The 13,254-nt window shown below is 44.3% G+C and overlaps 1 protein-coding gene across 2 annotated transcripts in view; it reads right to left on the reverse strand.

The window, feature by feature from the left end:
• Positions 1–247: 247 nt before the first annotated feature.
• The window catches only part of SRD5A1 (steroid 5 alpha-reductase 1), a 75,117-nt gene continuing 62,110 nt past the window's right edge, over positions 248–13,254 (reverse strand). For both annotated transcript variants that reach the window (XM_054018168.1, XM_054018163.1), the window contains one exon: positions 248–332. The gene's annotated coding sequence lies outside the window, so the exon portion shown is untranslated. The remainder of the gene's footprint in view (positions 333–13,254) is intronic.

Below are 13,254 nucleotides of genomic sequence, written 5' to 3' on the forward strand. Positions count from 1 at the left end.
ACACAGCGCTGGCGGAGCGTCACCTGGCTTATTAGGCTCAGAGACACTGTCAATTAATTGATTACAATGGAATATATAGATTTTCCATGGGCGGGGGAAAGTGACAGGGTAGGCAGTTCCACACCCTGGGATAGGTTTGCAGCAAGACAAGATAGCACAGTAGCCAATGGTTAAAAGGTTACGTAATGTCTCCGCCCATGGTCTCAAGTTAGCAAGTTAACATTTAATTAATACTTTGATAAAATGTTATTAGTATAAAATATATATGTTGAATTCTGATTTGGAGTCCATAGGAATGGAGCAACTCCTTTGATTGTCCAACAGGTACATTCCTAGGGGTTAAAGCAAAGAAACAGTGAAAGCATACGGAAATAGAGATTGTTTCCTTTATGTCTTAAGGCAGGGCATTGGTCCCTTGGAAGGGAGGTGGAAGAATGCCATATCATTATACTGACATGTGCGAATTTTCATAAACTCAAGGTTGGATCTGTGGGAAGACTGTTTTCCCTTCAGGAGAAACACAATAGAAACAGGGATCCTTTGTTCAATTTGAAACGTTGGATGAAACATAATTATTCAGTTAGTGCTTCAACATTTGGCATTTCTACTGACCAAGCATATCTTAGCAAAGGCAATGTTATCTTGTTTTTTCTGCTTTCTCTTAGCTAATCACTATTAGCTAGGCCTCTGGTCTCTTAACCAAACTCTGGACTTTGGGTCTGAAAAAGAGCTGGCACAATCCATATACCAGGTTGTTATATAAAATGCACATGGGATTTTAACCCTTCACTTTGAAAGAATAAAATTACAGAGAATATATGTGCAGTGCAGGAAGTACCAAGAAGTAACAACAATAATACAAGTGTGTGCTGGGAGGTGAGTGTGAAAGACTGTGTGTGTGTGAGACACACACACACAGACAGTGTGTGTACTGGCTGCTGGGGAAGTTTCTGAGAGACTGTGCACTGTCTCTTTAAGGCATTCACTCACCACCTGGAAGGCTCGCTCAGACTTCAGACAGCAGCAGCTCTCTCCTGCTCCAAGTCCTAAGCCCTGTCCCCAACATGGCTGAAAAGCAACAGGGGCGGGGGGGGGAAGGGACACCTGAACACACACTGCCGGATGTGTTTGGCTCTGCTAATCAAGTGCACGCCACTTGAATCACTCCGGGTGGCTGCCCAACTGTGCAGCTTAGAGGGAACACAGTAGGGGAGTCAGGTAAGGAATAATGGAAACCATGTCTGTCTTGGCCACATGGGAGCTAGAAGAATAACCTGGCTCCTTCTTTTCCATATTGACTCTGGCCGCTAAGCTACACAGCCCTGCAAATGAGGGCAGCCGTATTGGCTCTGGCCACTTGTTCACACAGCCCTGCGAGGAAAGGCAGCCATGTTGACTCTGGACACTAGGCCATAGAGCCTTGAGGCAAAGGGTGGTCAGATAGGCTCAGCTGCAGGGCTATAATGCACCTTCCCCTGCTCCAAAGGGGAGATGGGATGCACTTGCCTTGCAACAGGGACCATTTGCCTTGAGTAGTGTGAATGTCCAGATGGGCTCCCTATCCCAATAGGGAAGAATCTATTGTCAATATTAATGTTGGGGGTGGTTGAGTGAAGGGTACACATTGCCCAGACATTGTGGGAATCTTTCCACCAGTAGAGGAAATTTTTGACTGTTGAGGGCATTGATAGAAGTTTGTTTAAGCAGTGTCTGCTTGGTATGTACACCGTTCTGAGCCACTCTTGAAGGCAGCACATGTGGAGTCTCAAGAGACTTATTACAACAGTTTCTGCTACCATGTGTCCTAGTAGTTGAAGACAGTTGCTGGTGAAGGTCTGAGGACTGGCCTGGACTGTCGAGATTAAGTTGGCTAAGTGTTGAACCTCTGTGAGGGGAGGAAGGCTTTGGCCTCTACTGCATCTAAGTAGGCTCTTATGAATTTCAGATGTACTGGAGTTAAAGTAGCCTTTTGGACATTTAGTTATAGTCTCATATGTAGGAATAGATCCATAGTCTTTTATGTAGCTCTCAAGGCATTGTTGAAGGAATGTGCTTTGAACAGGCAATCGTCTTGATATGGGAATATCATAATTCCTTGTTTGCAACCGTGTGCTGCTACCACAGAAATGACCTTCAAGAGCACTCTGGATACAGATGATAGACCAAATGGGAGCACTTTGAATTGAAAGTGGTCTTGAGCCAGAGTGAATCTTAGAAACCTCCTTGTTAGAGGGCTTTCTCTTCATCCTCTTCCCTGGTTCTTGTCATGGAGATAGAAAGCAGACAACCAGAAGTCCAAAGTGCAGGCAATGTAATGTTTATTGGGGTTAATTCCAAGCAAGCATAGTCATAGCTCTACACGCCAGCAGAGTCTTGTTTCTCCATGTCCCCCTTCCCAGCTCTAATGTCACAGAGCCTTTACCCTGTGTCCCCCTTCCCAGATCTGACACCACAGAGCCTTCCCTGTGTCCCCATTCCCCCCACCCCATTCCCATTTCTTCCTTCTTAGCAGGCCCAAATATACCTGCAATGCACGCTCACAGTCCCACTCCTTACAATTTATGGTTATGTTCCATTTTGGAGGGTCTTCATCCAACCTCTTTTGTGTAAGAACCTCACTTCTTCAGATGCAAGTGTAACAGTTTAGTTCCATCTCTTATCTCTTTTCACCCCATCTGCTTGTGGGCAGATGTAACACAGTGTCTTTGTCTTTTGTTTACACATATTAGTATAAGATATAAGAGTATCAAAAGGTCAAACCCAAAATTCTATCTCAGGCTGACAAACAGGCTTATATGCTAACACTCCTGTGAGATGGGTGGATTGTGATGTGAAAGTAAGCATCTTGTAGGTCGAGGGCTGAGAACCAGTCCCCCTAATTCAAATATAGGATTATTGCTGCCAAAGCAACCATCTTGAATCATTGTATCTTTACCAATCTATTGGATGACCTTAAACCCAGAATGGTTCTCCAATCACTGTTCCTTTTCAGTGTCAAGAAGTATTTGGAATAGAAGCCCTTTCCTCTGTGTTTAGTGAGAATTGGTTCTATAGCACCTAGGTTCAGAAGATGGTTTGTTTCTTGATGTAAAAAGTGCTCATGGGAAGGGTCTCTGAAGTAGGATGAGAAGAGAGGTCAAGTAGATTGATTATCCTGTGAAGCGAATCAATTAAAGAGGCTAGGACTTTTCAGCTTGGAAAAGAGGAGACTGAGGGGGGATAGGATAGAGGTATATAAAATCATGAGTGATGTGGAGAAAGTGAATAAGGAAAGGTTATTTACTTGGTCCCATAATATAAGAACTAGGGGCCACCAAATGAAATTAATGGGTAGCAGGTTTAAAAAAGTTCTTCTTCACACAGTGCACAGTCAACTTGTGGAACTCCTTGCCTGAGGAGTCTGTAAAGGCTAGGACTATAATAAAAGAGAACTGGATAAATCCATGGGAGGTTAAGTCCATTAATGGCTATTAGCCAGGATGGGTAAGGAATGGTGTCCCTAGCCTCTGTTTGTCAGAGGGTGGTGATGGACAGCAGGAGATAGATCACTTGATCATTACCTGTTAGGTTCACTCCCTCGGGGGCACCTGGCATTGGCCACTGTCAGTAGACAGGATACTAGGCTGGATGGACCTTTGGTCTGACCCAGGATGGCCATTCTTATGTTCTTATGTAGATGATCTCCAATACCTAGGTGTTTGTGGTTATACACTCCCAGTTTTGAAGAAGAGTAAGGCGGTTGCCAAAGGGATGGAGATATTTGGATTGTTTCGGCAAATACATGTGGGGATGATAACACATCAGAATTGGTGTTTAGATGTAGAGAGCTGTGATGTTGATGATTGTGAGGCAGCTGGTCTCCGCTTTTGTAGTCTGTCTTTTTCTTTGGGGTTCATAATGCCTGTGGGCAGGAGGAAATTGAGCAGGCTGGGATCAGGAACAGTCAACATGGATTCACCAAAGGCAAGTTATGCCTGACCAACCTGATTGCCTTCTATGATGAGATAACTGGCTCTGTGGATATGGGGAAAGTGGTGAACATGATATACCTTGACTTTAACAAAGCTTTTGATATGGTCTCCCACAGTATTCTTGCCAGCAAGTTAAAGAAGAATGGATTGAATGAATGGATTATAAAATGGATAGAAATCTGGCTAGATCATCAGGCTCAACAGGTAGTGATCAATAGCTCCATGTCTAGTTGGCAGCCGGTATCAAGTGGAGTGCCCCAGGGGTCGGTCCTGGGGCCAGTTTTGTTCAACATCTTTATTAATGATCTGGATGATGGGATGAATTACACCCTCAGCAAGTTCGCAGATGACACTAAGCTGAAGGGAGAAGTACATACACTGGAGGGTAACGATAGGGTCCAGAGTGACCTAGACAAATTGGAGGATTGGGCCAAAAGAAATCTGGTCAGGTTCAACAAGGAGTAGTGCACAGTCCTGCACTTAGGGTGGAAGAATCCCATGCACTGCTATAGGCTGGGGACTGACTGGCTAAGCGGCAGATCTGCAGAAAAGGACCTGGTGATTACAGTGGAAGAGAAGCTGGATATGAGTCAGCAGTGTGCCCTTGTAGCCAAGAAGGCTAACAGCATATTGGGTTGCATTAGTAGGAACATTGCCAGCAGATCGAGGGAAGTGATTATTCCCCTCTATTCGGCACTGGTGAGGCCACATCTGGAGTATTGCTTCCAATTTTGGGCCCCCCACTACAGAAAGGATGTGGACAAATTGGAGATAGTGCAGCAGAGAGCAATGGAAATGATTAGGGGCCTTGGGCACATGACTTACGAGGATAGGCTGAGGGAACTGGGCTTATTTAGTCTACAGAAGAGAAGAGTGAGGGGGGATTTGATAGCAGCCTTCAACTACCTGAAGGGGGTTTCAAAGAGGAGGGAGCTCAACTGTTCTCAGTGGTGGCAGATGACAGAACAAGGAGCAAAGGTCTCAAGTTGCAGTGGGGGAGATCTAGGATGGATATTAGGAAAAACTATTTCACTAGGAGGGTGGTGAAGCACTGGAATGGGTTACCTAGAGAGGTGGTGGAATCTCCATCCTTAGAGGTTTTTAAGGCCCAGCTTGACAAAGCCCTGGCTGGGATGATTTAGTTGGGGTTGGTCCTGCTTTGAGCAGGAGGTTGTCCTGAGGTCTCTTCCAATCCTAATCTTCTATGATTTTATGATCTCTGTGCTGTCTAGGATTTACTATATCTCCTTCTTTGTGTAGGTGTGTAAATTCCCAGGGAATGCAACGTGTCTCTAGAGTCTTTTAGTGTGTAGAGGGATTCATCAGTTTTTTTCTGTAAACAACTTGAATTCTTTGAATGGAAGTTCTTCCACCATAGTCTGAATCTCTCTTGGAAAGCCAGAAAGGTGAAGCCAGGAAGCTCTGCACATGACCACTGCTGTTGAGATGGAGCAAGCATCTGTGTCAGTGGAGTCTAGAAGGCCTGCAACAATGTCTTTGTGAGAAGCTGACCCTCAGAAATGACCACCTGAAACTGTTCCTTTTGATCAGCTGGAAGATGTTCAATGACGGTGTTTAATTTAGAAAAAATAATTATATGATTGTATTTTGCCATAAATACTTGGTAATTAGTGATCCTAAATTGTAGGGTTGCCAGCGAATATAATTTTTGTCCAAATAAATACAGTCGTTTCTAGTCCTTATCATAGGGTGTCGATTTTAGTGTGGTGCTCTCTGCCACATAGCATTGACCACAAGGGAATTTGTGGATGGGTGGGAAAATAAATCATCTAGGTCCTTAGAGGGAACATAATCATTTTTGTCTGGTCTTTTGAATGTGGGCGTTATTGTGGCTGATGTCTGCCATAGAGTTTTTGCGGGGTCCAGCAAGGTCTCATTGATAGGGAATGCAATGTGAGTCAATTATGATGTATATAGGATGTCGAGCAGCTTGTGTTCCTTCACCTCTTCAATTGGAATTTGTAGAAAATCTACTACCCTCTTAATGAGATCTTGAAACTGTTTGAAGTCATCTGCCATGGTTGGTGGAGAAGACAGAACGGCTTCATCAGGAGAGGATGAAGTTAATTGCTGGAGAAATCTTTGTCTAGCCTCACTTCCTGTTCCCCAAACATCTTCTCTTGTGGATCATAAGGTCTGATAGAGAAGTTGAAGGAGATTGTCTTCCCCTATCCCAGTGAGCGGCACTGGGGGCCCTCGAGAATTGGTGCCTATAGGCCACGCAGAGGTCCCACTATGACTACTGAGTGGCATTGGTGGGGGCATCCAAGGGGGTCTATACTAACTGGGTTTCTCTCGTGGTGGTAAACTGGTTCTGTAGAGGTTACTGGTTGGCTCACTCCTTGGTATTGGAACGGGGAGCCTTCCACAGAGACTGAATATAAATTGTCATCATCATCCCCTTTATAGTTGCTTGACAGAGGTGGAGCCATCATGTACGCTGAGTGAGACTCTCTTGGTACTGTATGTATGTCAAGGGACTGAGATGTGGCAGGTACTGAGATCGTGTTGGTGCTGAGTAGGGGTGAGTCAAGTGTCTCTCAACTATTAAGTCTTTGGAGAAATGAAATTTCTGCGGTACCAGAATAGCAGTTGGTACCGCTGAGGCAAGCGGAGTGGGAGCAGGTGATGTAGATGGAAACTGACAGTACCAGGAGTCTTCTGCACCCCGATGGATGGCCAGGTGGTGTCATTTTGATCTTCTGCAGGCCCAAAGTACTCGGTACAAAGGCCCTAGAGGACTCCGTCAGTGCTGTCTTAGAAGAGCTAGTTTGCTCTCTACTGCTCCTTTCCCCTGATGGTACTAATCTCCCTGAGCCTGTGCCCTCAGGGTCTTTAGGTTTACTGCTGGTACCAGTACCTGAGCAGCCTGCAGCTTCATGGGTACCCAGTTGTAGATCGGATGGTACCAAGGTTATCAACCTTCTCAAGGATTGTCTCTTTACGGTAGATTCTCTACTCCAGAGACTTGTAACCCCCCTACCCCTCTTCTAACCTGCTGGAGAATTCTGAGCCGAGGACATTGATGGAATCAGCCTTGTTGGGGACTGCTGTAACAGGGGAAGGCTTTTCCCAGGGCTGGTCTGAGTGAACTTTCCATCATTAGAAGTCTTAGGGTTTAGTGCATGGTTCTTCCTAGCTCTCAATTTTAGTTTCATCCAGAAAGTGCACTTTTGAGGCACATGTGACTCTCTGAGGCAGTGAATGCAGCAAGAATGTCCATCGCTGAGTGGAATTGCTTTCCAGTAGGAAATACAATACTTAAACCCAGGAGAGCTGGGCATACCCGGTCCATGATTCACTTCCCCAGAGGGAAGAGATAACAAACTAACTAAGGACAGGTAGTTGGCTATTCTAACAACAAAATAAAGGAAATTTTATTTATTTAATTTTCAATTTTTTTGTGTTAGGGAAAAAATGGAAAAAAGGGAGGTGTATCACAACTTACTAATGGAAACTCTATGAACTAACATTATTAATCAAGAACAGAAAGCAAGATCTAGATGAGGAATTCTCAAATTGAACTGTGCTGAGGCGCCATCTCAGGCCAAAGGCGATTGAGAAGGAACTGAAAGCGGCTAACTTGTGCAGCGCTATATAGCCATGAGGCAGGGCATGACATGAGAAGAGCGCATGTGCGGGCCAAACGGACACGGCTACCTAAAATCTCAATCTGATGCGCAAGGACGTGGATACACCTAGAGCAGAGCACCTACAGGCACACTAATTGAAGAAGAATCTCTGTTGGAGCAGCAACTACAAAGTGTCTGGACAGTTTGGGAAACCCATCTACAAAGATCCCAGCCTGGAATGGCAAGATGGATCCATGATGTGACCAGCAATGACTACCATGGATCAGAAGGTTTTCCATGAAAGAGAGGAGATCAGGAAGGCCTTAGCCAAATGGAAACTTGCTAACAGAGATGAGTTGAAGCAGGAACTTAAAGAGCTGAGAAATCACCTAGAGAAGGAAATCAGAATCAGAAACCACAGTGGTCAGCTGCCTGGATGTGGAATTGGGCCAGACAGAGAACTTGGTTAAGACCAGACATTTACAAACTTTTCTCCTGATTTGTAAACCTCCACCCCAAGGCGAGACATCAATCTGTCCCAGCTCAAATAATGCAAAACCCCACTGTCTTTCAGGGGAAAACTCCCAGGGACACTTATTTGGCTCAGTTCAAAATCATAGCCCAAATGAATGGTTGAGAAGGTGAACAGAGAGGGGGATTTCTGGCAGCCAGCTTGAGTGGCCCAGCTCTGATGGTGCTGCAAAACATATCCTCAAAAAGAGACTGAGTTATTCAGATCTGGTACAAGCACCTAATGTGCAGTTTGGAGCCAGCCATCAATGTGAGCTGGCTAGGGCACAGCCCAGCGCTATAAAGAGTGGGAAAGGGGAGACGCCACCTGCACTGGCAAAAGACATGCAAAGGCAGCAGTGCACCAGAAGAGGAAGCAGCCGCTCGTGAGGAAGATGGACCCATGGCGATCAGCTTTTCTCCAAGTACAGTTCTGTGTCTAATATGTAAAATGCAAGAGGGGATTCTAATCTCATCCATGATATTTTTTATTACAAAAAGTGAAATTCACTTTATTAAAAAAGTCAATAATGCAAAAACTAAGGGAAAGCAGTTCAGTTAAATACTGGTACTGTGAAAAAACTGGCATAAATAGGATTGTTATAAATATAAGCTAAGCCAGGACAGAATGTCACAAGTGTCTAGTGAAAGGCTCTCACCCAATTTGAAAAAAGAGCACAGGAAATAAGTAGTGGGTACTGGCTCAAACATAATGTAACCCTTCTGCCAGTCAGAGTTTGCAGCAACAAGGGCTGGGTTCAGCATCTAGGAGTTCCTTTTCAACAATACAACACAAACTGGCTTGAGCCCACACCCAGTGACCTGGGACAATTACACACCATCCCCTGGGCGCCTCTAAGAGGGCACCTTCCCCTCTCGCAAGAAAAGAGTTTGAGTGTAGCACAAAACTTTTAATAAAAGGAAGGAAATAATGCAGCATTAATTTGGGGGAAAAACACTGCAAACAGGGTTTATAAACATAAACCATGAGCAAAGGACCCATCACCAAGTAAGTTGGGCAGTGTCCTTTTTCCTCTCACGTTCTTAAGACCAGCAACCCAAAAGTTCCTTTAATGTGCCCATCCCTTCTCTGCACCCCACTCATAGTTGCTGTCCTTGGACAGTGCAGACCCAGAGTTGCATCTGCAGAGTTCGCCTCCCACCCTGGATGGAAGGGGCAGGGGTTAGGAGGCACCTTACTCACACCACTGCTTGGGCACTCATTCATCACCACTCTCTGAAGGGCTCTGCTCTGGCACTCTCCACCAGCCACCCAGGCCAAGATGTCTTCAGGGCCCCCCACTTAACATAGCTCTTAGCGATTTCAGCTGTTAGTGGGGGAACCTCACTGCTGGTGTACCCGAGCAGTCTCTTACATCAGAGACACTATCCCAAAGCAGGTCTTATACTTAAACTAGATATTAATGATTTCAGCACTGCAGCATGTAACAAAACTCTCAATTGAGTCTAAATTAGCTCTGTTATTACATAACAGAGAGTAGACCAGTCAAGTGGTATCTGCATCACCCACTTTCCCCACCCTCTCTCAACTCACTGGGCTTTGGAACCCGTCGCCTGCCTAGTGAGTGCTGTTTAATTGAGGGTGAGTCCTTCAATCTGGACATGCCAAGTACAGTTCTGCTGCCCTTGATTCACACAAGAAGGATTACAACCCTTCATTACTCCCGCCCCAATAACAAGGAGACTGGGGATCCCACACCAGCCAAAAGTGACCATCTGGGCAAGCAGTCCCATTATGCTGAGCACTTAGGCAAGGTGGGTGTGCCCATGCAAATGAGATCAGCTTCTGAAGTCTTTTTCCACACCTCACCACTAGATGTCAGGGAAGAGCTCATTCAGACTCTGCTTACATCAACATTATACGTGACATGTTACAAAATGCTAGGGAATAGGGGATCCAAAACTGAACCACCTAATTGGTCTCAAATACAGAAAGTGATCTCTGGAATTTGAACAAGAAGTTTGGGCAGCCAAGATAGTGGATGAGCTAATGATCCATTTGAATTTCATTAGGTTATAGTTTAGAGATTAAGGCTATTTCTACAACTGAGAAAGATCTTACTTTAGCTCAAGCGTAAAGTGTGGTGTGTGCATTAGAGAGCCAGGTGCTAGTCCCAGCTCTTCAGGTGTGTGTTGTTTTAGTCTTTCCTTATTTAATGTTCAAACCACTAATCCTGTTCCAATAAGACTGATTTTGAACCCCCAAATAAAACAAAACAACCCTGCCTTCAGATTAGAATTAAGTATCACTGACAACCAGAACACTTTCTAATAAATTGATTAAGTGCATAGGGCTGGCATTTTCAGTGGCATTTACGTACCTGCCTTACTTAGGCTTTTTCGAAAATACCAGCCTAGGACATTAACATGGCTCCTTGTTGTAATAGTTGCAACATGTCTGCCTCTACTTAGCAACTGAAATCACATTATACTAGAAAATCTGGATAGATGGATTTAAAATAATAATAGTTTGTGCAAGAGACAGTTTTCAATAATAAAATGCATATGAAAATGCCATTATTTAAGAATTAGATGTGATTTGCTGTCAAAGCTCATGAGCGGGGAGAGAACAAAACATGGCCCTCCCCGCAAAGACTACTTTTGAAAAGTGAAAGGAGACTCCGGGATTCAGTAAAATTATTGTTCCTACTTTGTCTATTAAAAATACCCTCTGGGTGAGGGGTAGCCAACCTGTGGCTCTGGAGCCACATGCGGCTCTTCAGAAGTTAATATGCGGCTCTTTGTATAGGCACCAACTCCAGAGCTGAAGCTACAGGTGCCAAATTTTCAGTGTGCCAGGGGGTGCTCACTGCTCAACCCCTGGCTCTGCCACAGGCCCTGCCCCCACTCCACCCCTTCCCACACCCTCCCCTGAGCCTGCCATGCCCTCACTCCTACCCCTCCCACCCAGAGCCTCCTGCACACCACAAAACAGTTGATTGGGAGGTACAGGGAGGGAGTGGGAAGCGCTGATTGGTGGGGCTGCCATTGGGTGGGAGGTGTTGGGAGTGGAGTGGGGGGGGGAGGAAGCTGATGGGAGGGCTGCTGATGTATTACTGTGGCTCTTTGGCAATGTACATGGGTAAATTCTGGCTCCTTCTCAGGCTCAGGTTGGCCACCCCTGCTCTGGGCCTTGGGGGAATAGGCACAGGTCTCTTTCTAAATGGGATAAGGTACAAAGGAATAAAGAATGAAGTGACCAGGTAAGCCCTCCAACTTAATTAAGGAAGATCTGGGAGGTTTTATACAGTGAGGATTTACAATAGAAAAGCACTAAACATAACATACAGATTTCTAATGTCTTTATTAATCCCATTTTGATACAGTGTAACAAATCCTACATTGTCTTGACATTCACATTTCATAACGTTTAGTTGCCATAGCACTTTTTTTTTCTCTAGGCTTTAGAAGGGAAAGAATGCATAGACTTCCAGAGCAGCACAGGCACATAAGATGCATGCTGGTATATGTAAACCAAGAATTACCATGATGTAAAGAAAACTGGCTCCAGTTTCACTAAGGATGAAATTTACCTGCAAGGGACCAGCACAATGCCTATGCACCAAAACTAAGTCTCTCAAACTATGTTGCACGCAACAGGATCGAGGTAGTTGTATTACCTTAAACTGGGTTGAACTAGAAGTTCAGCTTTAGAAGTAGAGGGAAAAAACCTTTATATCAATGGATGCCTTTCACATCATTTTAAGGGTAATAAGCAGAATGATTCCAATCACCTTGGATTTGCTTCAAGGGCCTAGAAACCTGAAACTTAATTTTTTTTTTTGAGTAACAGTTTTTATATATCTATAGATATAGATATATTTCTTCTTGGAGGGCTAAATTTTATGCCCATTGATTTTGTTAAAGAACAATGGTTAGTATGCTCCCACATGGGAAAAAGTGCTGTTTCTGATATAACTGAGATGAGGGAAATTCTCTCAGATGTCTGATTTTGGCACAAGTCAGTCAGAGCAATGCTCAAAAACAACTGAACATTTAAACAATCAACAGGCAAGCGATAGAATTTTCCAACCAGGTGAAAAGTTATTAATACTACAAAAATAAGCTTCTGGCCAAGAGGCAAGGATTTTAAGACAAATTGATCCAGCAGATTATGCTATTAAGATATCTGAGGAGAGAACCTGTAGGACAGTTTGCCATGTGAATCTTCTTATAAAGTGGGATGAGAGAGACCCCCCCCCAACAATCCAGTATCAACTATTTCAGCAGAATGTCATCCCAATAGTGTGAGTAGTTATGCCCAACTTCGTAATACTAATGGCATATTAGAGACCCTCTCTTGTGGGATTTGTCACAGGGTGACTAGCTCTTTTAGAAGGAAAGCTGGGTTCAGTCTACCCTGTGAATAATACTGGTGAGCCAGCCTGACCAGGTAGTTCTTTAGGGCTTAAATGATAATAGGCAGCTGTGTCTCATAGGAAGCTTATTAGAGCATAGGAAGGGGAGAAGAATCAGTTTGGAAGGAATTAGATCCCTGTAGAGAGTAAAGGAAACCAGGTCTGGGGAGGTTCTTTGTGATAAGGGTAATAGAAGACTGGTGAACTGTCCCAGATCCAGGGAGGATAGCTGTGCGGGGTGGAGGTTGTGGTTTTGGACTGGTGAAAACTGCATCCCTGCTCTAGGCAGAGAGATGAGAGATTTTCTTTAAAGGAAAAATCAGATTGTTTGAAGGACTCTCAACTCCAGGGACAGAAGTGGGACCACAGCCCTTAGGCCTTGTCTATACTACAAAGTTAGGTTGACCTATGTGTGCATATGTCTACACTCTAATTTCTTGCAGGCTGATGTAAGCCCCCTATTACAGTAATGCAGTAAAACCACCTCTCTACTGGCATAGAGGTATAATTGACCTACAGAGGTCGATGCAGTGCGAATATAACCAACATTACCAAACAATGTTTTCTTGGGATCTGTATTCCAAAGGGATATGCCATTATGCTTCAGTTAAATCACGGGTAATTATAAATTTGGATTTACCCAAGCAATAATTCATTCTTTAGTTCTGAGCATAGTGTAGGAGTCAAATTTAGAAATGCTATTAATTATTCTACTGTCAATATAAAGGCTTATCTGCCCATCTTTGGTACTTTTACCTTTGTTGATCTCCATGCACTCACAGATAGTTCTCTCACACCCAA

This window comes from Malaclemys terrapin, chromosome 2 (genome assembly GCF_027887155.1).
Source record: "Malaclemys terrapin pileata isolate rMalTer1 chromosome 2, rMalTer1.hap1, whole genome shotgun sequence".
Lineage (NCBI taxonomy): Eukaryota > Metazoa > Chordata > Testudines > Emydidae > Malaclemys > Malaclemys terrapin.